Source organism: Lygodium microphyllum, chromosome 3 (assembly GCF_053477565.2).
Source record: "Lygodium microphyllum isolate KBCC chromosome 3, Lygodium_microphyllum_v1.1.10, whole genome shotgun sequence".
In the NCBI taxonomy this organism is placed as follows: domain Eukaryota; kingdom Viridiplantae; phylum Streptophyta; class Polypodiopsida; order Schizaeales; family Lygodiaceae; genus Lygodium; species Lygodium microphyllum.
The window spans coordinates 34,541,696-34,566,288 of NC_141137.1; the positions used below are offsets into that span (position 1 = coordinate 34,541,696).

A 24,593-nucleotide genomic window follows, 5' to 3' on the forward strand; every position below is an offset into this window, starting at 1 on the left:
CGCAGATTTTTGTTGAGGAAGTGTTGCAAGAGTAGCTCCAACCCTAGGAGTCCTAGTCCTAGGAGCCCCAACCCATGGCCAAGTCGGAGCCCCATCCCCAGTAGCTGGAGTCCCAGCCCCAACCCTAGCTATAATTGGAGCCCCAAAAGCTGGAGCCTCAGGCCTAGTCGAGCCAGAGCCCATGACCCAACCACAAGACTTAGGAGCTATCCCCTCTAAAGAGTACCAAGTTATTAATGATGAGTGCATCATTAGTATGCTCAGGGCGGAGGTGGAGGGAAACCTCTAGGATTACGAGATTATGCTAACCTTCACTTCTTCTTCTTTTGTAAATTGTGGCTTTACAATTCTGGGGGCCATAGAGGTTTTATCGATGGACCTGCATGATGTGCAATGCATGCAACATTTTGAAAGCTAGATGACCATAGACACAGTAGTGCATGTGGAAATGCTGTAAGTATGCTATTCAATTGTCTTCTGCTTAATAAGTACTTGATCAAATGCTTGAGTCTTACTTGCCCACCAATTGTTATTATGTATAGGTTCAATTTGGCATCTCTAGCAGAGGAACATCAAAGACAAGTTTTTGTTCTTGACCCTCTGTTCTCAATTGCATTGCATGATGATGCACAAGCATTCATTTGACAACTTGATTGGTTTAGGCCTGTCAGACTAGATGACACTAAAACCATTTGTATGGCCTATAATCAAAGGTATGTTATGACTATTAAAGAATATCTTTAAGAGGCCTTAAGCAAGCACACTGCCAATAATTTTTTTTCCCTGTTTACTTAGTGAATATTGGAGCTTGTTGTTGTATTCGATCAAGATGAATACAATATTTTTAGCAAATTCAGGGAGATCCAGTGGATTCCATGGTCAAGTTAGACAGTGAGTAATCTCAACACTATATTCAATTATTTCATTCTATGCAAGCTCAATGCATTTGTTGCAACATCAAGGTGTCTTTGTAGTTGTGCAAAAAAAATTGTGATGATGTACGAGCATCTAATGTTGGAGGGGGGGCTGATGGACGGGATGCAAATACAATGGTCATGGTGCCTGTCCAGTCAGACGCGTTCTCTTGTGGATGGAGAACTGCTATGAATGCCTCACTTTTATGCATGTAAATTCTTGATATTCCTAATGTAAGAAGAGTGACTTATTCATGTTTATTTATATGTATGCAATGTGCATTGATAGGTAAGGTGCATGTGTTGCTTTATTTTCAAGACGTTCCATTGCGTTGTTATATTGCACTGTTATAGTGGCTCAACTATCACCCGGTATACCTTGGTCACTCAACAGGGTGGTATATAGTGACTGGCATTGATAGTCGACAAGTGGAGGAGGTATCACTACAAGAAGTTAACGAGCGCTAGCAACTAGAGTGCCTAGAGGCTATGCAAAAATTTGAAATGGACAAACCAGAGGTGGAGGAGTTTGTACGCGCGAGAAGGGCAGCTGACAGGGAGTGGAGAGAACAGCTGGAACAGGTAGCATGGGATGACATGGAGGTTGACCAGAGGGAGTGCTAGACATGATCCCCTCCACAATGCCAGGGGAGTCAACAGAGGGGGAGGTAGAGTGGGAGGGGGAGAGAATCAGCTCATTGATAACAAAAGCAGTAGACATTGACTCCAGAAAATCAAATGTATTATTGTTCAAAAGCATGTATTATACATTGGGGTGATCATAGTTATCAAGTCTACAATGTATCATCAATTTGAGAAGTTTCCTTTTGTATTCTAACCCAATGACAATTGTGATAGTGTAGACCTTGCCTCCATTTTGTGAGTCCTTCAAGTGCATTTGAATTTCTCAATGCTTCGATCTTCTTGTCTTTCTTTATCCTAGCATCTCATATTGCTTATGCAATGGTTGATGATTTTAAGTCGTCTTTTATCCGTAGTATCTGCAATATCCTTCTATAAAACCATTGGAATAGCTCACAAAAATTGTTGGCTTTTCTACTACCACCACCATATTGGGTATGCTTGAAACACGCATTGCGTCATGTAATGGGCCTTTTCCATGCCTTGCATGCTCCAAATACTTGGATCTCCATACTTTTCAATGAAATATGGCATATGATTGTAAATGATGTGCTGTAGATAAATGGTTAGTCTCTAAACAATGTTTAATAGACACGAACAATTTAGAACTAACATGTATGAAACCAAAGACTTGTCTTACCATGTAGTGTGTGAAATTGGTGGCTTCCTGGTGGCTTCCCATGCTTTTAGGAACTCTCTTGAATAGATCTAGAGTATTCTGAAACGTCTTCTTGTTTGTACTTGTCAATGTCTCCTTATCCAGCATCTGGAATATGATATCCATAGCACGCCACACTTCTACCTTTGTATGTCTTGAAAGAGGTTCATGATCCTTTACTGTGTTGTGCAACCTTCTCCATTGCTCAATTTCAATCCTACTTACATGCGTCCTTTTGTAGTACTTTTCACGTTTGATAAGCTTGTGTCACCTATTTGTCGATGGGTCTCGAGAGGAATTGTCTTGCCTTCACGCCTCCAAGAGAAGCTTTTCTTGGTAAGTCTATTTTGTTGTTTGACTTTTTTTAAATCCTGCACGATTTGTATCTCTCCTCCATGAAGCTTCATGCCTACCAATAACATCTCAAGAGTGGCAATCACCTTCTTTCGTTCTGTGTGGTTCCTGATCTTCCAAGAAAATCCAATGTACAGGTTGTCAAGCTTCTCAATCACCCGACAAAGTGCATGCATTGTACATATATGTGCATTCAATAGAGGTATATCAAAGATTGGTTTGAAATCTTTGTCAAATTGGTGATGATTAGGCGCCTTCTTCCACCCCTTTTGATCAAGTGTTTTTGCATCCTCAATGCAATACAGTCAAGAAAGGGTGATTCGGCCTCTATTACAATTATATAAACACTTTAGAGTCTTCAAGTCTAATGCAAGATGCCAATTAACTTGAAAGTTGCCCCTGCTAAGAACTAGTAGTGTCTTCTGTCTCTTCATTTGAGCATTAATAGCATCTGTTAGTGGAGTCTTCTGAAAAACCCATTCCAATGCTTCATAATTCTTTAACACAATTAGAAATGTCCCAAGTCACCATAAATTCATTTTCGACTGTACACTGAAGTAACGGGGATCATCCCTTGGCATGTTTGTTGTTGCCCTATCCATCAATGTAATGGCTACCCTCTCCATCTTAACATCTTTCAGAATCTGACACTCATCCATCTTAATGTAAAGTTCAATATGCCATTGTCTCTGCATGTGAGATGTTGCAAAAATCAACCATTCAAACCTGTAGTATCTCCAAATCCATGAAGATATTGTTGTATTCATCATAGAAAACTAGAACCTTGAAACTCTCCATTGATGTGATAGGGCTTTCCAAAATATTCCTCCTACTTTAAGTTAAGATATTTCTGAAGTCTCTAGATTATTGCAGTTGTGGGCAAGAGCTATGATTTAAATGAACTTGTAACCTCTTTTTGTAAGAAACCATAGCCATTGCGACTTATACCACTCTCATCCATGGTGCTCAGTATACCCTCCACAGAAACTATGTTCTAGCTCATAAATCACTCAACAACTTGTCTCTACAAAAGTGCAAAATTCTTCTCATGTATGAGTTCTTTTGCAATCTTTGAGCTAACAAGTGGCTTAAGTTGCTTTGCAAGGTTGACATTGGGGTTACAAATTTCCTTGTTTGGATGTAGCACATCCCTAAACAAGAGGGACAATGTAAAGCAAGGAGACATAATAACAAAAAAGCACAGAATAGTAAAACAAGAGATTCCTAACTTAATAGCCCTTCTTCATACCTCAAGATCCCACCTTCAAATCCTCTATGTTCTTTAGTTCTTGTTTCCTTTGTTGAGGGTCAAGCAATGTTTGCTTATGTCTCAAAATTTTCAGTTGCTTGTTCAGCCTTTCTATCTCCTATTGTTGTGCTTTGATCTTTTCTTTTTGGAGGTTGCATTCTGCCTTCAAGTTATTGATGGTTCTACTCTTGATGTTGTAGAGATAGCTTTGTAATAGCTAAGAAGGCCATTCTTGCCATCTCTGACAAACCTAAGAAGGGTAGTCAAGTTTGAAAAGGGTGGGGTGCTAATAGAGTGAGGATCTTTGGGATAAAGAGAACCATCACACTAACGGTCAACATGCCTTGCTCCTCCCTCACGTAGTTGCATCTTCATTGTTTCTGAAATGTAATTTCCTCCCCTCCTTTTTTGTAATGGGGCATAAACATTCTCTACATCTATGTGGAGGTGATACTTGGCATTGGTGTTGAGAGGAGGTTGCTGCATGTTTGTGTCTACCATTGTACCTATGTGTGGTGGATTTTGTGAGTTTGTATCTGCCATTGCACCTACATGTGGTGGATTTTGCTCCATTGCTACAGAAGCAGGAAAGGCTTTAGAAGAAACTCTCACTTTTTGAAAGTTTTGAATTTGGGGCATTTAATGATGTTGATTTCAAGGACCTAATTTAGTATCTCGACCATTTGGTACAGATGGGGACACTTTTTTTCCCAAAAATGAGAAAATGTGCTATTTTTCCAGAGAGAGTAAGTTCAAGGTTGTATTTTCTTAGAGAGCCCGTTTTTTACCACTAAAATTATCTAATGTAAGAGCTCTACAAAAATGCTATCCAAATAGTTTTTACCTCCAATATCAAAAGTAGGCTATTGAGACTAGGAGTTGAAAGTTGTAGGATTTGGTGAACTGGAGTCCTAAAGTCTACATCCATGGAGCCTGTTGAAATCATGTCTTCCATGGAAAATTATGAAGATCCATTAGAACTTGATGAGATAATGGAGAACAAAAGTTATGTGCCTCAAGATTCATAATATATTGTGGAGATAGTACTTCAAATACAATAGCATTACACAAAGATTATCCACGCATTGTAGCAAGGTATTGAACTGTCCTCTTCATATCCAAGGATATGGAAAAAAAAGGAAGAATATTAAATAACCAATAAGAAGGTATCAAGAAAGATAAGCAGATCTAGCAATAGCCTTTGACTCCACCCTTAAGCAGAGTACAAACAAGCTAGGAAGAAGCTTTGCCAAATATGATGAAAGTAACAAGAAAGAATACATAGTGGAAAGCTTGTTAGCTTCAATAAGGTAGGCTCAGAAGTGGGCACTTGACATTAAAGCTTCAAGATGTCTAAAAGTGTGACCTAGAGTGGCAATACATTATACTAGAGCCTACAGACATTGCAAGGCCAACATTCTACTACTCATAGCCTCTTGAAAGGATTGTTGAGCTTCATTACTCTTATCTAAAGCTCGGGGGGTTCACTATATATATATTCTCTATATAACGTGCATTCATGGCCTATTTATAAATATCTTAATCTGTGAATTTTTATTGAATAAAACACAACCCTTTCTATTCAATCTATAAGTAACCCCTTTATATGGTACCCTTCTGTATGTAAAAAGTGTATAAAAATGGTGATTTAAAAAACCCTTATTTTGAACTCATGTTATATATACATATATTAATGAGTGACCCCCCGAGATCTAAAGCAAGACAAATTATAGAATCCACAGTGCCATGGCTATAAATCTACATGAGTCATCTAGTAGTTGACTAAAACTCAAGTCCGTGTGCATCACCATTTAGTCTTTCTCCCCTTTAGAAATAGTGAACTTATTCATTTTGATTCTATTTGATAGTGGAAATTTGGGATGGTCACCCCTAAGGGGAGTCTCAAGCCCATTTAATAAGGGACACATCATACCCAAACAATGGTGAGAGTGGGCTTGGTTCAAAGAGAGAGGAGTTGTCTTTTAAACTTCTATGGACATTAGGACTTGTACTCAATTGCACTCCAATATTGAAAAATGGCATTAAGATAACTCTATCCTATTGAATTTGATGGATCATATTCTAGTAACCCTATCTAGAAAAGTTACTTGAATTATTAGGTCCACCCAGCTATAGGTGATTGATTGTTAGGACAAAGGACTCCCACCTTCCTCGGACAGGTTTGTTTTAGTCATTTAAGCTATACTACCACATTTTTGTGATATATGAAAATAGCTTTATTTTATAATCCATTACATAGCCTTTAGTACATGACAAAAACATTGAAAATCAATAGTTTATATTAATTCCTAAAGTGTACACAAAGACACGACTCTTGCAAGAGTGGTACAAAATCCATCTCTCCTACAAAAGAAGACTATTGTCTTGCCTAGGATGGGACCTTCTAGCCCCACAAGGTTTGGCTATATGTACTCATATACCTTCTACAATCATACAAAATTGATGAGTTCAAAGCCCTATCAAGCTTCCCTGATTCTGCACATCCATCCAATATACTAGGGACACTACACTTGTCCATTTTCCCTATCATGTTTTCCCTATCATGTACTAGAATGATCACAAAAAAGTAAAACACCTAGCTCCAACAAGAGCATAGAACCCTCACCTCAAGGTTTCTAGGCATCTCGCAAAATTCTAAGGTGTTTTGGTGTGGGGATCCCAAAAGGACTAAACCATCACAATATCCTTCTCATTTGGTCGTCAAAGGGCTAAATTCTAGGATAAGATAACCATCATTTTCCAAATACAAAAGCAACCATCTAAATCCATAAAACAATGCTTTTAAACACTTTTTAAATACCAAACCTAATTATCTTCATCACACATTTGTTATTAAGTGGATCCATCATGGCTTTGGGTTGGCATGTTACCACCATTATCTTAGATTACATAGGTTTCATAGCCTCCTCATATTGTACTTAAGCTTCAAGATGTGCCTCAACTTCAACTTTAGCTTCAAGATGATTCAATGCAATTAAAAATAGTCTTCAAGATGCAAACATTGCAAATGCATGTGAAGAACTCTAAACTTGGGTCTTTTATTTCTTTATAAAGAGTAGGGGTACAACTTCATTTATAAAATTTTTGGAGGGAATTTGAATTCATTTTGGCCTTCAAATCAATTTCCTAGGTCAATTCATAGAAATAGGCACTAGAGTAAGTGGCTAGGAGCAAGAGATCATGTAAATACACTTAAAACTAATGTGACATGAAATATTTTGCTGTAGTCATTTTGAGTTTCAAAATAGGGCAGCAAATTTTTGAAATATTAGGGGATTTTTCTTTCAACATTAGTTGGAATCATCTCATCCTTCAAATCATGCACATCTATCAGTTTTTGTCTCTCTCGTGAAGTTGAGAATCCATGGTTATTTTTCTTAAAGGGGAAGTTCTATCTAGATGTTTGGGAGAGAGAGGGAAAGATAGAGCCTAATATGATTTTTTTCTTTTTCTCTTAGTTTTATCACTCTAAATTGAGTTTAGGTTTGTTGAGTGTGCCACTTTTTCCAAAAAGTGACAATTTGTTTTGAGTCCCTCTATTTCACTTTAAAATCCAATTTCTTTTTTCCAACTCCTTATACTTTTCCATTGTCCCATGATTTATTATATCAAAAGAACTTTTCTTTCTTGTTTCTTTTGGGTTAGGTCTACTGCACTCTCGATGTCTTATTAATGATGTAAAATTATAGAGCGACTAATTTTCTTGAAAAGCTAAATGTAAAAGTTGTATTTAAGGAAAAAGGCATCAATGCAAGAATCTATAACAAAGGAGACAGAGAGGAGAGAGATAGACTATAGAGGAGAGCTAAAGATTAGAAGTAGATGGAGAAAGATAGAAAGATGAGAGAGAAAAGAGAGAAAGCCATAGAAACTCAAGGAGAAGCTGGGAGATGAATATTATCTTGTATTATTGACTGAATGAATGAAAAAATTAATGCTCTTACATCTTATACTCATGTAAGTGTGGCTAGAGTATTTTTCACACAAAAAATAATTATCCATTTCCCCCTTCATTACAATCTGTCCCCACCTAAGAGTTTTTGTCCTCATGTACAAAAGAAGAGCTTATCACCAATAATTACTCAATGAGGATGATATGGCACTAGTCTATTTACATGGTATACAAAAATGGGAGAACAAACTAAGGAATCTCTTCCAAGAAGAAGACAAGTAGACCATATACACATCTATGTTGAGCCATAAAAGTGAAGCCTTAGTCAAAATATCTTCATAAAAATCCTCCTATAAACAGTAAACATCATGTTGTCTACAACAATTCCTGCTGGCATAAAGCTAAAATAACTTTTGATAGACTTATCTAATTTGAGCATGCTACATGTCAAAAGAAAGCTCATAATGTGTACTTTCATCTCATATAGATAAGTCATCTTTAAAAATTGATCAGAATAAAAGTTATTCTAAAATAGTGAGCAATCTACAAGGAAATAGGGTTAAATATGCTTAGTTTTTCAGCCATTTCTCCAACCAAAAATATATATTTGAGGTAAGAAAACTCCTCCACAATAGATGTTGGTCTCCAAGAAGGTTATTTTGAAAGTAAACCTAGTCACTTAATAAGTTATTCCACTATAGATCTAGTGTGATGATCCTTTTCTCCCTGGCCAAAGATCAAATCTGAAATGTACTGGATAAGTGCGTCTTCATCCATAAGTGGAAACTCTTCTAAATAATCCACTTATGAGCCAACAAAAGGTTTTAATTGATTCACATGGAAAGCATTATCGATCCTAGTAGTACAAGGGAGTGGCAACATGTAGTCTAGGTCTCCAATCTATTTAAGAACCTTGTATGGTCCACAATAGCAATGTGCTAATTTGTTACTAGAACCATCCTTCAATGAAGAATACCTAGACTTGGAAACCCTTAGAAGCCCTAACTCTCCTTCCTAAAAATCTAGAGATCTCCATCTCTCATTTGCATAGAGTTTCATCTACTCTTGTGCCTTTTTGAGATTCATCTTACATTTATGAAGTACAATGTGCATTCTTTCTAGCTCTTTCTTTCCTTGAGGATTAATCATTTCATTGAACATAATTGTAGGGAGGGGCACCTTGTAATCATATAAAGCTTCAAAAGGGAAAACTCCTATAATTGCATGAGTGGTACTATTGTAAGAAAATTCAACTAGATGTACCTAGGCATCCCATGCTTGCTACACATCGTGCTAGCAAACAATGGTGAAGGTAAGTCTCAAGCCATTTGTTGACCCACTCCATTTGATTATCATTCTAGGGATGATAAACTATGGATGGAGCTAATTTAGTCCCCATATATTTAAAAAAAAGAACGAATGAAAAATTACTCATGAATTTGGAGTCACTATCATGAACAATGACTTGAGAAAAGATATACAATCTAAACATGTGTTCCATAAATTGACTTGCCACTTTAGATGTTGAAAATTGTGCCTTTGTTGGGATAAAATGAGCTACTTTTGTCAACATATCCACCACCTCATAAATACTATTCCACCCCTTCTTAGTTCTAGGTAAACCACTAATGAAGTCCATAGTGATATGCATCCATTCACCCTCTAGGATAGGCAATGGCTACAAGGGATCTCCTAGTTTTGTGTGCTATCCTTGTTTCATTGACATGGAATGTAGCATGACAGAAAGTCCTTCACATGCCTCCATAATCCTTTTCAATGAAAGATTTTGAAAATCATAACATAAGTTTTAAAAACCCCTAAATGACTAGCTATTGTGGTGAAGAATACATTTCCTCCATGATCTTTTGTTTGAATGGGGAAGTGTGAGGAATGGGAATCTTTCCATGATACCAAATAAGACCATTCTTGAGTTGAAAATGGGAATTTGTCTCCATTAAGCCTTGCTATAATTTTTGAAAGACATGGTTGAATTCTTCATTCAAATGATATACCTCCTATAATTCTTCAATCCAATCATTGGTTAAAGAAGATACTCTGTAAGCCCACATTCTTGATAATGAATCTGCTATAATATTATCTTTGCCATTAGTGTGGATAATATCACTATAAGGATATGAGGGTATAGCGATGGCGATTTGTGACGTGGAATAGCAGTGTCACTATTTGCGACGCTAATAGTGGCGCAAATAGCAATGGTACTCAGACGAAAAAGCGCGGGCCGAAACCCGAGCGTGTTATTTTGCGCACATTCATGAAAGATAGAGAAATACGGAGAGCAAACATCTTACATTTGAGAGGGAGAGGGAGAGAAAGAGGGAGAAAGAAGGCTTCTCACCGCTACCACTGGCATTCGTGAAGAGGAGGAGGAGGTGTACGGAGGACGAAGAGGAGCGATTGTCGCAAACAGGAGTTGCCAAACCCTTCTTCGAGCCTTTACGGTGAGTGCATTGTCCATTCTTGCTTTTCTTTTGTGTTTTCTCTCTCTCTTTTACTTGTTTTTGGTATAATTTGTGTGTCTTGAGAGAGGGAGAGGGAGAGGGAGAGGGAGGAAATGGGAGAGGAAGGGAGAGGAAATGAGAGAGGGAGAGGGAGAGGGAGAGGGAGGGATAGAGAAAGAGAGGGAGAGGGAGAGGGAGAGGGGGAGGGGGAGGGAGAGGAAATGAGAGAGGGAGAGGAAATGAGAGAGGGAGAGGGAGAGAGGGAAACATTAAACATAATAGGGAAAGAGAGAAAGAGAGGGAGAGGGAGGGGAGGGAGAGGAAGAAGGAGGGAGAGGAAGAGAGAAAAGGAAATGAGAGAGGGAGAGGGAGGGAGAGGAAGAGAGAAAAAATATTAAACATAATAGGGAAAGAGAGAAAGAGAGGGAGAGAGAGAGGAAAAGAGAAAAGAAAATGAGAGAGGGAGAGGAGAGAGAAAAAACATTAAACATAATAGGGAAAGAGAGAAAGAGAGGGAGAAGAAATGAGAGAAAGAAAGAAAGAAAGAAAGTTATATTAACGTCTTCTAAAGACCAAAACTAGCCTATGAGACAAACTGTGATACAACTGATGAGGTCCAGCTATCCAAAATAAAAGTGCTGAATGAAAAGCTAAAAACTGGAAACTGAAAATACGGTGCTGTGAGTGTGATAAGTGTCGTATATGTGTATGTGCGTATGTAGCTCTGGTACTCCAGATAATGGCTACAAAAGGGGAACAAATGTCGGCTGTGATAGGGGAACAATTGTCGGCTGTGATAAAGTGGTGCGATGTGTATATGTAACAGATGCAGGGAGATATACTATCTTGGGATGTAGTAGCAGTCGTCGAAGTCGCTAATAGCAGGTGATCCCTCTTGGATGCAGGATGTGGTACATCGGCGGTGGAGAAAGAGCAAACTGGAGATCTGAGATCCAATGTGTCGAGTGTCATCGGATCTCAGTCTGCTGTCGATGTAGATCAAGAATCCTCCGGATCTCCTGTCGGTGTGGCTGTGGGGTTCGAAACCCCCGGATCCTCATGTGACGTTGGGTACGCTGGTCCTCAGCCTGCTGTAGTGTGAGTCCGGAGGTCTGGTTGGAGGCTGGTATAGTAGCTCTCACTCTGTCTGTCTGAAAGAACTGTGTAATAGTCGTCTGGGTGGGCCCCTCTCTGACTGGGACCTGCTGTGTGCTCTGCTCTCTAATGTGCCATGCCTCTCCCAGAAAACAGCCAAATGATCTCTGATCCATATTAGTCATACATCCCTGAAGTGAGCTGCTCAATGTGTATCTAGATCTCAACTCTGAGTATGCCGGGCATTTGAGAACAAAATGCTCCTCACTCTCCACCTCTGATCTGCAAAGGGGGCATATCCTCTCCTCCCGTGGGATGCCACTGGCTCTGCCACTCTCAATCATAAGTTGATGTGATGATACCCTGAGCTGTCCAATAAGAACTCTCAATCGATGTGGCATATAGATCTGCATATATCTCAAAATCTCTATGAATCCCTGCTCTGATATGCTCAAGAACTGTGTATAATAATGTGCCATCTTCGATGGCAGTGGCTGTGCAGGGCTGACCCATGTCCTCTGTATATAAATATGCCATATCTCCTGTCTGATGACTCTGTTCCTCTCAGAGAGAGAGAGGGTGTAAGTGGGAGCCTGAGTATCATATAGAAGAGGTGGGAGTCTATCAATGTCCAGCCCATGTCTGTCAAATCAAGCTCTAGTCTGTGCATACCATGATGTGGTATCCCCCGCTCGAGCCATCTCCTGAGATGCCATATATGCTCTATATGCAATGCGATCTCTGTCCATATCCTGAAATCTGTGTAGGAAGCAGGCTGTCTGAAATAATGCCTCGACTAGCATGGGTGGTGTGGCAAGCTCTGCTCGCACAATGTCATGTGGGACTGAGGCCTTGCTGCGAATCAATCTAGATATCATGATCACTTGAGGTCTCTCCATCAATGTCCATACATAATCGGCAAGGCCTGGCCCCCATATAGCTGCTCCATACATCAGTGCTGGAGTGACTAGAGTATCAAAGAGCCACCCCTTGGTGCGGGGCTCCTGGAAGTGTGCCTGATAACACTGTCGCTCCATAAGAGCCAATGCTGAGTATCCTCTAGTGAGGCGGTCACGAGCTGCCTGTGTCATCGAGAAAGTCCTTGAAGCTGCTGTAAAGGTGACTCCCAAATATACATATGATCCAGTGACCTCAATACTCCCTCCTGCTGCCATGAAAATACTCTGTCTGCGTATCTGAGCTGATGTATGGAATATAAGAACCTTGGTTTTACCAAGGTTCACTGTCATGCCTCTCTGTATACAAAAATCATCCAATGCTAATAAATGTTGTTGTAATCCCTGAGCTGAGTCTGAGACCAACACAATGTCATCTGCATATAGTAAGATATGAACTGTGGCTCCACTGAGATCTATACCTCCACCGGCTCGCTGTTGAATAAACTCTACTATCTCATCAATGTATAGCCCAAATAGAGTCGGTGAGAGTGGGCATCCTTGTTTCACACCAATGGTGCTCACAAGGGGATCTGATATACCTCCCGGACATCTGACTCTGCCAGTAACCCGCTCATATAGTGCATAAATATCCCACATCATGTCATCATCCACCCCCAGATCAAGTAGGCGTCTGAAAAGCCTCTCTCTCGGAACCATGTCAAAGGCTTTGCGGAAATCCACAAAGCAACAGTACAATCTCTGTTTCTTCACTCGTGTCTGGTCGATCAGACAACGGAGAGTGAAGATGTGGTCTATGGTAGAAAATGCCCGTCTGAACCCTGCCTGTCCGGGTGTGTGCATGCACTCTCTCTCTACTAGCGTGCTGAGCTCCTCCTCCATCACCGTGCCATAAAGTTTGGACAAAACTGGCCCAATCATGATGGTCCTATATGTGTTAGGATCCATAAGATCCCCTGACTTGTGGATAGGTACAATGGTGTGCTCTGTCCACGAGTCAGGGAACCCCTCTGACAATGCACGGTTGAAGAGGTGAGCAATGAGTGGAGCCAATGTGTCTCTGCCATATATAATATGCTCTGCCTGAAGATCAAACTGGTCTCGAGCACGGCCATACTGTAACCGTGAGATAGCATGTTTCACCATACTAGTGGTGAAAAAGGATGAAATACCCGGTCTTGGTGTACATGGTGTGGGTATCAGCGGCGGCTGTGCGGGTACATGATATAAACTCTGTGCGTATCCATGCCATACTGTAGGGTCATGTATCGGTATGGGTGAGCGTGGTTCTCTGATCTGCCTCCATGCATCTACACAATCTCTGCTCATAAGAAGGTGGTATATATCCCAATATCTCCCCTCCTCCCATTCTCGCTTTTTACGACGGGTCAAACGGTGCATGCGTCTCTACGCCTGTCTGTGTGTGATCTCTCCTTTGGCCTCCAAATCGCGTAGCTGTCGACGTAGATCTCTGCACTCATCATCATACCACCTGTTCTATGGCATGGTACCGGTCCGAGGGGGGTGCATGTATATGTGATGTGGAAAACTGAGTGTAGCAGAATCATGCAGAATGCGTGTGATATCAGTGGTCAGTGTATCAAGGGGTGCGTATGGATCAAGTGACGTGATGTGCTCCTCCAGATGTTGTGAGTAAATATGTGAGAGCTTATGAGTGAAGTGTATGGTAGTATGCATGTGGGGTACGATATCTGCAGGTGGTGATGGTAATGAGGTGAGGAGTGAGAAACTGAGAAAGGTGTGATCGGCACCGAGTGGAAGTCTCCCAAGGCCGAAGAACTCGATAGTATGCATTCCATCGATCAGTCCGAGCAGATAATCTACAGTACTCTCGCCCCCCCCATGTGGGAAGCATGTAAGACCTCCTGAATATGGCCATCGTGCCAGGAAGAGGAAGAGAAAACAAATGAGAGAAGGAGAGGAGAGAGAAAAAGAGAGAAAAAACATTAAACATAATAGGGAAAGAGAGAAAGAGGGGGTGAGGGTGAGGGTGAGGGAGGGAGAGGAAATGAGGAAGGGAGAGGAAGAGAGAAAAGAAAATGAGAGAGGGAGAGGAAGAGAGAGAAAAAATGAGAGAGGGAGAGGAGAGAGAAAAAGAGAGAAAAAACATTAAACCTAATAGGGAAAGAGAGAAAGAGAGGGTGAGGGTGAGGGAGGGAGAGGAAATGAGAGAGGGAGAGGAGAGAGAAAAAACATTAAACATAATAGGGAAAGAGAGAAAGAGAGGGAGAGGGTGAGGAAGGGAGAGGAAATGAGAGAGGGAAAGGAAAAGATAAAGAAATGAGAGAGGGAGAGGAGAGAGAAAAAACATTAAACATAATAGGGAAAGAGAGAAAGAGAGGGAGGGAGAGGAAATGAGAGAGGGAGAGGAGATAATAGAAAAAACATTAAACATAATAGGGAAAGAGAGAAAGAGAGGGAGAGGGAGAGGGAGGGAGAGGAAATGAGAGAGGGAGAGGAAGAGAGAAAAGGAAAGAAAGAACGAGAGAGACAGGGAGAAAACATTAAACATAATAGGGAAAGAGAGAAAGAGAGGGAGAGGGAGAGAGAGGAGGGAGAGGTTGTTGTTTTCTTGTTTGTAGTAGTAGTAGTAGTTTTTTTTATTTTCTTGTTTATTGTTGTTTAGTTTTCTTTTTTTTTTGTAGTAGTAGTAGTTTTTTCTTCTTTTCTTGTTTATTGTAGTAGTAGTAGTAGTAGTATTTTTTTTTCTTCTTTTCTTGTTTATTATAGTGGTAGTGGTAGTCGTGGTTGTGGTCGTGGTCATTGTTTTTTCTTCTTTTCTTATTTATTATAATGGTAATGGTAGTGGTAGTGGTAGTCGTGGTCATGGTCGTGGTCGTCGTGGTCGTCGTCGTCTAGTCATAGTTGTAGTTGTAGTCGTAGTCGTAGGTGTGGTCATGGTCGTGGTCGTGGTCATTAAAGAAAATGAGAGAGGAGGAGGAAGAGAAAAAAGAAGAAGGAACAAGAGAGAGGGAATAAACATATATCATAATAAGGAAAGAGAAAAAGAGAGAGAGATAGAAGGAGAGGAGATAATGAATGGATAAAAAACAAAGAGAGAGTGGTAGCGAGGTCTAGTGCAACATCACGAGACGGGAAACACTCCGACATATATACGTTAATGTGTGGGTGGGTGGGTGGAGACTTTACATACGTTAATTTTTGCTGAGTTACAAGAGAAGAAATCCCTTCTCAAACAATTTAAGAAAGAAAAAAAGAATGATAACAAAAACAAATTGTTTGTCGTAACGTAGACAAAATGGAAAACGATGAAGGTCTTGTTGTTCAAGATCACAAGGCGTATCTTAATCAGCGTGTCCCATGTCCTTGCTCTCAATGCAAGCTAGCAATTAGATGAAAATGTCGATTGTCTATAGAACACATACGACGCTTTGACGAGTTTCAATTTGAGATCATTGATTAGGCGATCTTGGATTTTTAGCAAATAGTAAGAAAAGTTAATATCAATCATGAATTGTACTCGCAAGCTAATTAAATACCGAATACAAGAAGATTGGGTGTGGCTAGTAAATTTTCTATCCAGGGAGACGACGTCTCGTCCCAAGGAGGAGTGCACCCTTTGCGGCCAATTAGAAGAGTTCGTGGGCGTACGATGGATGGAGTGCCTGAGCCAATCCATCACTTGGAAGGTACTACCCAATCTATACCATCAATACCAGAGGAGATAGGCAACCTTCCAGACCTACCTACAATTTTGGAGCCTGAAATGGAGGTAATGATTGATGCATTGATTCCCATGGATGTCGAGACTTTTGATCCGCTTAGAGAGGAAGCATCCATACCATTATATGATGGGTGTCAAGTATCTCGCCTGAAGACACTGCTTGCACTCCTAAGTGTGCAAGCAAAATATGGGTGGAGCGATACGAGTGTGACCGAGTTGTTCAGGTACCTTGTACATACACTGAGTTGATTTCTTTTCGGCACTATCATTAAAAATATTTGTGCTTTTTCAAGGTGTTTTATGATTTTTTAAAGGTTATTGAAATATCATATATTACCACCTGCAAATACCATGCCTGAGTCTCGTGATGATGCACGACATGTTTTACAAAAGCTTGGCATGGATTACAACAACATCCATGCATGTATCAACGATTGCATACTGTTTCGAGGAGAATGCGAGACTATGGAGACATGTCCAAAGTGTAGTGCTCATAGATATCGACATGACTTGCAAGGGTAAACCATCCCTCAAAAAGTTCTTAGACACTTTTCGCTTATCCCTTGCATAAACCACATGTTTCGTACGTTCAACATGGCGAGCTTGACAACGTGGCATGCACAAAATAGGTCCACAGATGGAGTTCAACGAATATTAGCGGATTCATGCGCATGGAGCCACATTGACTCTACCTTCCCAGGCTTTGCCCGAGAGCCAAGGAATCTTCGGCTCGGTCTTGCAATGGATAGTGTGAACCCATTCGGTCTACGCTCAACTTCTTACAGTGTGTGGCCTATAGTCCTTGTCAACTACAATATCCCTCCATGGCTTTCTACGAGAAAAGGACATCTCATCCTTAGCTTACTTGTCCCCGGTCGCTACAAAGTCAAAAATATGGACGTGTATCTTCATCTATTAGTCAATGAGCTTAAGATTTTATGGGAGGAGGGGTCACTGTGCAAGATATGGGCAAGCGCAATGGTCGACAGTCCACCAATATTCGAGCCATTCTCATGTGGATGATGCATGACTTTCCGGGATTCAGAGAGTGCTCAGGTAAATAAGCTTTCGTTCTCATTGGTAATATCTATCATAGCTCGTTCAAGTTTGTATTCACAGGATAGAGGTGTTGGAAGAGGTTTGGTTATCTCAAGTTATCATGCATGTCCATTGTGCGGCTACAGTTAGACTCCCGAAGATCACGAACCATGAAGAAGATGGCAAGGACATGCCGCTTTCTTGCCAGAGGGTCATGAACTCAGGGAAGGTTTTCTTGGACGACCTCCAACACGTATGAATGTCGCAAGCTGGTATGAGCTGAAAATGGTCCATGGCGCGGAGTCACATCCAAACAGAATGCGATGGTTCTCAGTTTTTACGAGTTGCCATATTGGACCCACTTATAGATCAACCACTTGTTGGATTCCATGCATATTTTCAAGAATGTGGGTAGCTTGCTATGGGACCACATCATAGGAAAGAGAGATACTATAGGGGCACGAATGGATTTGAAGGAGGTAGGAAAGATGGAGGCGCTTTGGCCACAGTCGAGTGCTAATGGTCGTGTGCAGCTTCCTTGCGCTCCTTGGGTTTTGTCCACTAAAGAAGAGTGCATTGTGAAGCAAATAATCAAGTCTATTTGTACTCCGACGGGTATGATGCATTCTCTTAGGTCTGCATTTTCTAAAGACGACCAAATATTAGGGCTAAAATCCCATGACTAGCATAAGATATGTCAGGTTTGTACTACAAATGGATTGTAATTAGCGTGTATATTTTGCTATTTGGAGTGTAGCCATTGTTCATAATGCTTTCTCATTTGTGCCAGTTTGTACTACCGATCGCGATCGCAGGATGCCTTACTCCAGAAATACGCGGGGCCATTTATAAGTTGTCAACTTTAGTGCAATGGATCTCACAGAAGGAGATTAAGATGTCCTCTATTGAATCCGTGAGGCGGAGAGCAGTGGAGACGGCTTGCTCTTTGAAAAATACGTGCCTACTAGCATGCTCACAATACAAATCCACCTTCTTGTGCATCTTGTAGATGAAATGGAGATTGTTGGACCTGTCCATACGCGATGAATGTTCTTCTTGGAGTGCTTCATGAAAACCCTGAAAGGCTTTGTGGGGCAACGAGCTCGGCCAGAAGGTAGCCTGGTTGAAGGTTGGTTGGTGTTTGAGGTGCTAGTGCATATTTCACAATGGCTACCAACGGTGGATCCAGACAACAAAATGTTATGGTCGCTGAAGGACGATGATAGACTGACCGGAGATGTGGTGGTTGTAAATGGGGTAGAAAAAAGAATGGATGCTGCAATGAAGGAGAATGTGAATCGCTTTTGTATGTTGCACCATGCCTCTATGGAGACGTGGCTCACAAGGTACCAACAAGCTAGGCAAGATCGAGAGGAAGTGCGATCTAAATTTCAACGTAGTACACGACATTGACCGATTCAATATCTCGAGGGCATGGAGGAGATGCCTCAGTTCATATCAACGCGATGGTTGCATGGAGCTTTGACCGTAGCGTCTCGTGAAGGGGCAGAGATCTCAACCGAGGAGTGGGAATTCTCGAGGGGATGTAGTCCAAAGATGATGACGTGTTTAGGATTTATCGTATCTATATTTTATATGCGATAACTAATTTGAGTATTTTAATGTACAGTACAAAATATATAGTACAGCATGGTCGTGCAGACGACATTTTCACGTGGAGTATATTGACAAAATGCGCTCCACAACAGACTGTGGTATCATGGTAAGATTCGAGCAAGAGAGCCGACGATGAGCAACGGATCCAAACACAATTATAGATGAGATGGAGTATTTTGAAAACTTGCAAAGTATAGTTACGGTGGATTACCGTAGCTTCTCCATGATATTATTCGATGTGCAGTGGTTCAAAGTGGTACTTAAGGACTTGGAGCAACAGTTCGACGAGGTCCATCTGGATTTCTCGAAATAGATTCCGAAAAAAAATGGACGGATTTGTGTGATACCTTTGTGTTGCCGGCCCATTGTGAACAAGTGTATGAACTCATTTGTTTATTAATTGTATTACGACATGGTACATGCCACAATAGTTTAATCTCTCTTGTACGTATTTGTGAATAGATAATCTTCTATCCAAACCCCCGACAACCTCGATGGTGATATGTTATACCTTCAGCTCCCCGAAGTGCGAGAGTATATGATCAAAGCGATGTTCCAAGCATAGATAAGGACAATATGCAAATAGAGGGGTCGATATTGCAAGGGGTGGAGGCCACTAAAAGCTTGGAGCATGTAGAGGAGCCAATATTGGGTAACAATAATGAAAATATAGGAGTCCAAGAATTCTTTGAGAACAAGGTGGACTCATCCTTTTGTGATGACATGTCTATCAACCTTCCAGTGTATGTGGAGTTGTGTCGGGAGATTGACATGGGACCATGGGATACTTTATACTTGGAGCATCCACTTACTCAATTCGTTGACTAATCGCTTATAAGGATACATAAGATATGCATTTTAAGTGAGATCAATTTTTTAGGATTTATATTACCGTGCTTTGTATGATTTAAATTGATTATGCTAACATCATTTTTTATCTGTGCAGGTGACCTTTTTTATACTTAAATCATCAGGATGAGTCAAGGGATAAGCAATGGGGAGTTGCAGGATATCTTCATGTGCATGTCTCCAGATCAGATGGCGAGATTCAGAGACATAGAGGACCAGGAGCTGTCTTGGACATCGTTAGGCTGGTCTATTAGATCTACTTCGGTGCGATCAGATGCTTCAACTTCGAGCAGACGAGGTCGACGCTCCAGACTTGGGCTACAGGGAGGAGGCACGGACGTGGTGCCTTCGTCTCGTCATTCTGCTGGAGTTTCGTCACCTCCAGGATTTGTCCACCTGTGGGAACATATTTTCCAGTTACTCCGGCTTTTGCTCAATTGTCTACAGGTGGCACCCCTATGGGTACTACACCGATAGATGCTACTCCGGTCGGTACACCAGATGTACATGGGTCTCCTAGATATGCCCAAGAGCGTGGTTGCAAGTGGGAGAGGACCCATCTTAGGCATACCCCAGAGGGATATGCCTATCTTGTCGATGATAGGTCAAGAGCCATCATCATGAATAATGAGGGGAGGAGGGTGATGGCTTGCATGAGAGAGTTTTGCCAACAAGTTTTTCGGCTCAATGTCTTAGATCATTGGAAAAACATACTGGAGGGGAGCAAGGACTACATAGTAGCATCCTTGCATGCGGAGTTTTCGATTCTAACCAAAGTAGATAGATTTTCTATGAGCTGTGGATGATGGAGTGCATGCATGCATATATGTCACACACAGATGATCGGACGCACGCAAGGCACTCAAGAGGGGGGCTGCAAAGCCCAAGTGGCTAGACGTGGACGACTAGCACCAACTGAGGAAGGAGGCTACAGATTCTCCAGGATATCGAGTTAGCAGCGCAAGGTGGCGCGGGCACGACTAGAGGCCGGAGAGATCCATCATCTTGGGAGTGGCGACCACAAGATATATATGGAGGACTTTGTAAGTTTTTCTTTTGTTTTGCTTGCTTATTTTTTTCCAATATCCTTTGTACTGACAATCATGTTTTTAACATTTAGTATTTTGTTTTCTTTGTAGCACTCCATTACAAATCGCGATCCGACCAGCCTTGAGACTCGATATGTAGAGAGGCACAGTCTCACTGCATTGATCAACAAATTATATAGACGTGGCGGCCCTGTAAGTCACTAATCTTTATTGTCTGTAGTTACCATGTTTAATTAGAATGCATTATTGTATGGTGGACTGATGTGTAGTTGTTTCTTTTTTTGCAGAGTCCGTTCGATGCTCCTTTGCAGTGGGACGAGCTTTCGGATGGCAAGGATATATAGCTCGCCCTTGGATCCCTGGAGCTCACACACCCTTCTTTTTTGGTCGCCTGATCTGTATAGACATTTTCTATGTAGTAGTGATATCTTGCCATGATTGTACCAGTCGCTTTCATTATGCGATCATGTATTTATTCCATGTATTAGTGTTATGATTTAAGTACACTTTGCACAAAAAATTTCTTTCCCTGTTACCATCGCTATTAGCATCGCAAAATTACCTGCACGCATTGTCATTGGCGTCGTTATTAGTGTCGCAGAGCATTGTTATTAGCATCGCTATTTGCATCGGTATCAAATGCAATGCTGATACGACGCAAATAGTGTCGTTGATAACAACTCTAATACCGATTATTCTATGGCGTTGCCAATAACGACGCTTTTTGCAATGGCGGAGGTAAATTTCTTTATTTATATTTTCGTCACTTTTAACATCGGTATAAGGCCTATATCTTGTAGTGTATCAAAGTCATAATTTTGGAGAATAGCTAGTCGTTTTCTTTGCTTTGGAGTAAGATTAGACTATGTGAGAAAATACTTGAGTATTATATGGTCACTTTTCACATGGAACCGACTGGCATAAAGATAGTGGTACCATTTCTTGATAGCACACAAAATAGCCAGCATCTCCTAGTCATATATATTCATTTCCATCTCATTGTCACTCAACTTGTAACTTTAAATATCAATAACCCCATCCTCTTGAAGTAGGATAGCACTAATATCCTATCCACTATCATCACACTGAATGGCAAATTTCTTGGAAAAATGGTGATAAACTAGGATAAAGGATAAAGTAACTCCTTCAATTGATTGAAACTACAATCAGTGATAGAGTCCCAAAAGTATACTTTATTCTTCAATCTATCTCTCAATGGTGCTGCGATAGTCACATAATGCTTGATAAACCTACGATAGGAAGAATATAGATTTAGGAATCCATGAAGAGGAGCTGCATTAGTAGGTGTTGGCCATGCATGAATAGATTTTACTTTCTTTGGGTTATCCTAAATCCCCTTTTCACTCACAATGTATCCCAAGTACTCTACTTTAGTTTGAATGAATGCATACTCTTAAAATGCCACAAAAAAACAAACCAAGAAGAAAAATTTATTCTCAGTACGCAAGGCACCATCATTGAGAAGGAAGACAAAAATTATAATCTACATCCTCACTTTCATCATCACACTATTCAACCTTATCGGAGAGAGAGAAAGAGAGAGAAGGCAAATTTGATGCTTGAAAAAAGGAATTTGTGATAGGTTCTCTATCAAAGGTGAAGAAGAATAATAAAAAGAGGTGCCTTGAGGCACACCCCTTCACCCCACAACCCATAATCACATATCTTTTCATTAAAAATGAAGTTACATGGACTTAGGTACATGCCTAAAATTTGAAATAGCTACATGTGGCTTTCTGTATTAGCCAATTACATATCTTTGCAAGATTTAAATGGAAAATGAATTGGTAAAAAGGGTTTTGATCGATGTAGAGATGGAATATTATGTTTAGCTTTTACCATATTTCTCAGTCCATCTCTTACCCACGCTGAAGAGTGAAGCATCCTTGCTGTGAACAAACTCGAAGAAGAGCCACCATGAGCACAAAAGGTCTTTGGAATTGGCTAAAGGAAAAGACTTAGCAATGAAGAAAAACTTGATGATGAATCCAAGCCAGTTCATGAACAGACTAGGAAAGTAACCCTTGCTTCATCTCTTCCACATGAGAAACTTTGAACAATCTTCAAAAAGGATGACTCTAACTCCAATATTGTTATGGTGGGTAATTCACACCAGAGTGTGTTGAAATGCTACTAAGAAATATTCACATGTGAATGACGTTGTCAAGAATTTTTGCAAAAATTGAAAACCCCTAGTCAAATTGTAGTTAGGTTTGATTTCTTCTAGCTTATTTGTTTGTGTGACTCATTGCTTTGTTTTTTTGTAGATGGCTTTTCTGTGTTTGTCTTATGTAGGATTTATTTTTGTCATTCTGTTTGATTTTTTGAGTGTGGAAACTTGATAGCCTTGGTCGATAGCTGCTAAACATTGTGGAGCATGTTTGCTTTTCTTGTCGAGACTCTTGCACATCACATGGAGTATGGGTTCACGAGCACTTCACATTGCACTTATTGATACACTGCACTCGGGGGTCCTCTCCTGATTTTCTGAAATACTTCCATGCCATGGGTTGTGTTGAAGCACATATTGCACCATCATTGAGCACTAGCATGGCATGAGGCCCATTGCAGCTATATGCAGTAAATTCTAGTTGCACGCACACTTGAGAGAGCACCTTCAATGAGCACGCACAATTTCTTGTACACATGAGAGTTGGGATTTTCATCACCAAATTAGGAGCCTCTGTTTGAGTGGGAAAGGTGGTTGGGTGAGTTTGAGGGTCGTGAAGGTCGCCTGTCAGTTGTGAGATGGGTTGTTCTTACCTGGTCGATATCTTGAGGACCATAATTGATTGATTAATAATGAGAATTTGGGTGGGTGGAGTGGAGTATAGATATTTCTTATTGTTGAGTGTTGAGAGGTGAGGATAAGGATCTTAAATAAACAAGGAACTTTGTTTGCATTTTACATGACGCATGAACACATGTAGATAGGCTAGACATAGTTCTTCAGTGCATCCATAATTTTCATGTGAAGCATAGCTTGATTGGTTGCATAGCATGGGTCCCCATCATCACATACTTCTCAAATCATGAATGACTGGGCATGAAGTTCATTTCAAAGAGCATATGTTGTTGCTAGGACACAATACATCGTAACAAAAAATGTATGTTCAAAGAAGACATAATAATTACGAAGGCTCAAAAGATCAGGTTGGCAATAAGGGAAAGTGAAAGACTTTCATTATTTGAATATGTATAGGTGGAGGAATTGGAAACGATACTTATATAGAGGGATACTTGAGAAGTTATGCTACTAGTACAAATATCTTTTTGACTCTATATTCAGACCAAGAAATGTTTGGGAAGTTCAATCAACAACCATGTATCATGTCTGGCAATAACATACTTGAGATGGTTTATGGAGCTTCAGACATCTCTTATGAGCAAGGAAAATAGAGGATTCAGCCAAGTAACAACAAGACATGGATAGAGTTTTCTGCATTGGAATGACTTGCTGTGAAGAGCATTGGTGGATTTGCTCTAAGACCATTTTAAATATGTTTGAGGCCTTGACACAATGCCTCACAACAAGATTTTCATGAAGGGTGTTGCTATCAGCATTTGGAGTCCTTACACAACAAACTCTAGACCACTTACTATATAGAAAGTTCACACTATAACTAGGAAGAATAGCAACCAAACTAGGAAGAATGTATAATTTTCTAGTTATAACTAGATAATTTTGTCATCACGAATCTCTTCTAACTAGTAAATCCCTTTTTCTAGATAGTATCTAGAAAGTTGAAGCCTTATCTAGTAACATTATCTAGTAAGTTTTTGTATATCTAGTAACAATATCAACATAACTAGGATTTTTTTTTTCACTAGTCATAACTAGCAAGTACTATCATCTAACTAGGAAATTATGGATAGTCTTTCAAGTTAACGTAGACTCACAATTTTGCTAGGTAAAACTAGTAAATAAATATTAGTTTATTTGGAATTTACATTTGTATATTACTCACTTATGAGCAAAGCTTTCGATTCCACACTTATAGCTATACTCACTAGTTTGTGTAGCCGATGCTTAGTCTAGCCTATCCATAGCTTATATATAGCCTAGCTTATACATTAGGCATAGGATAAGCACATGCTAGGTTAGGCATTGG

General features: G+C 40.3%; 1 pseudogene; it reads right to left on the reverse strand.

The window, feature by feature from the left end:
* Positions 1-3,092: 3,092 nt before the first annotated feature.
* On the reverse strand, positions 3,093-14,169 carry LOC148038219 (uncharacterized; annotated as a pseudogene).
* Positions 14,170-24,593: the final 10,424 nt, after the last annotated feature.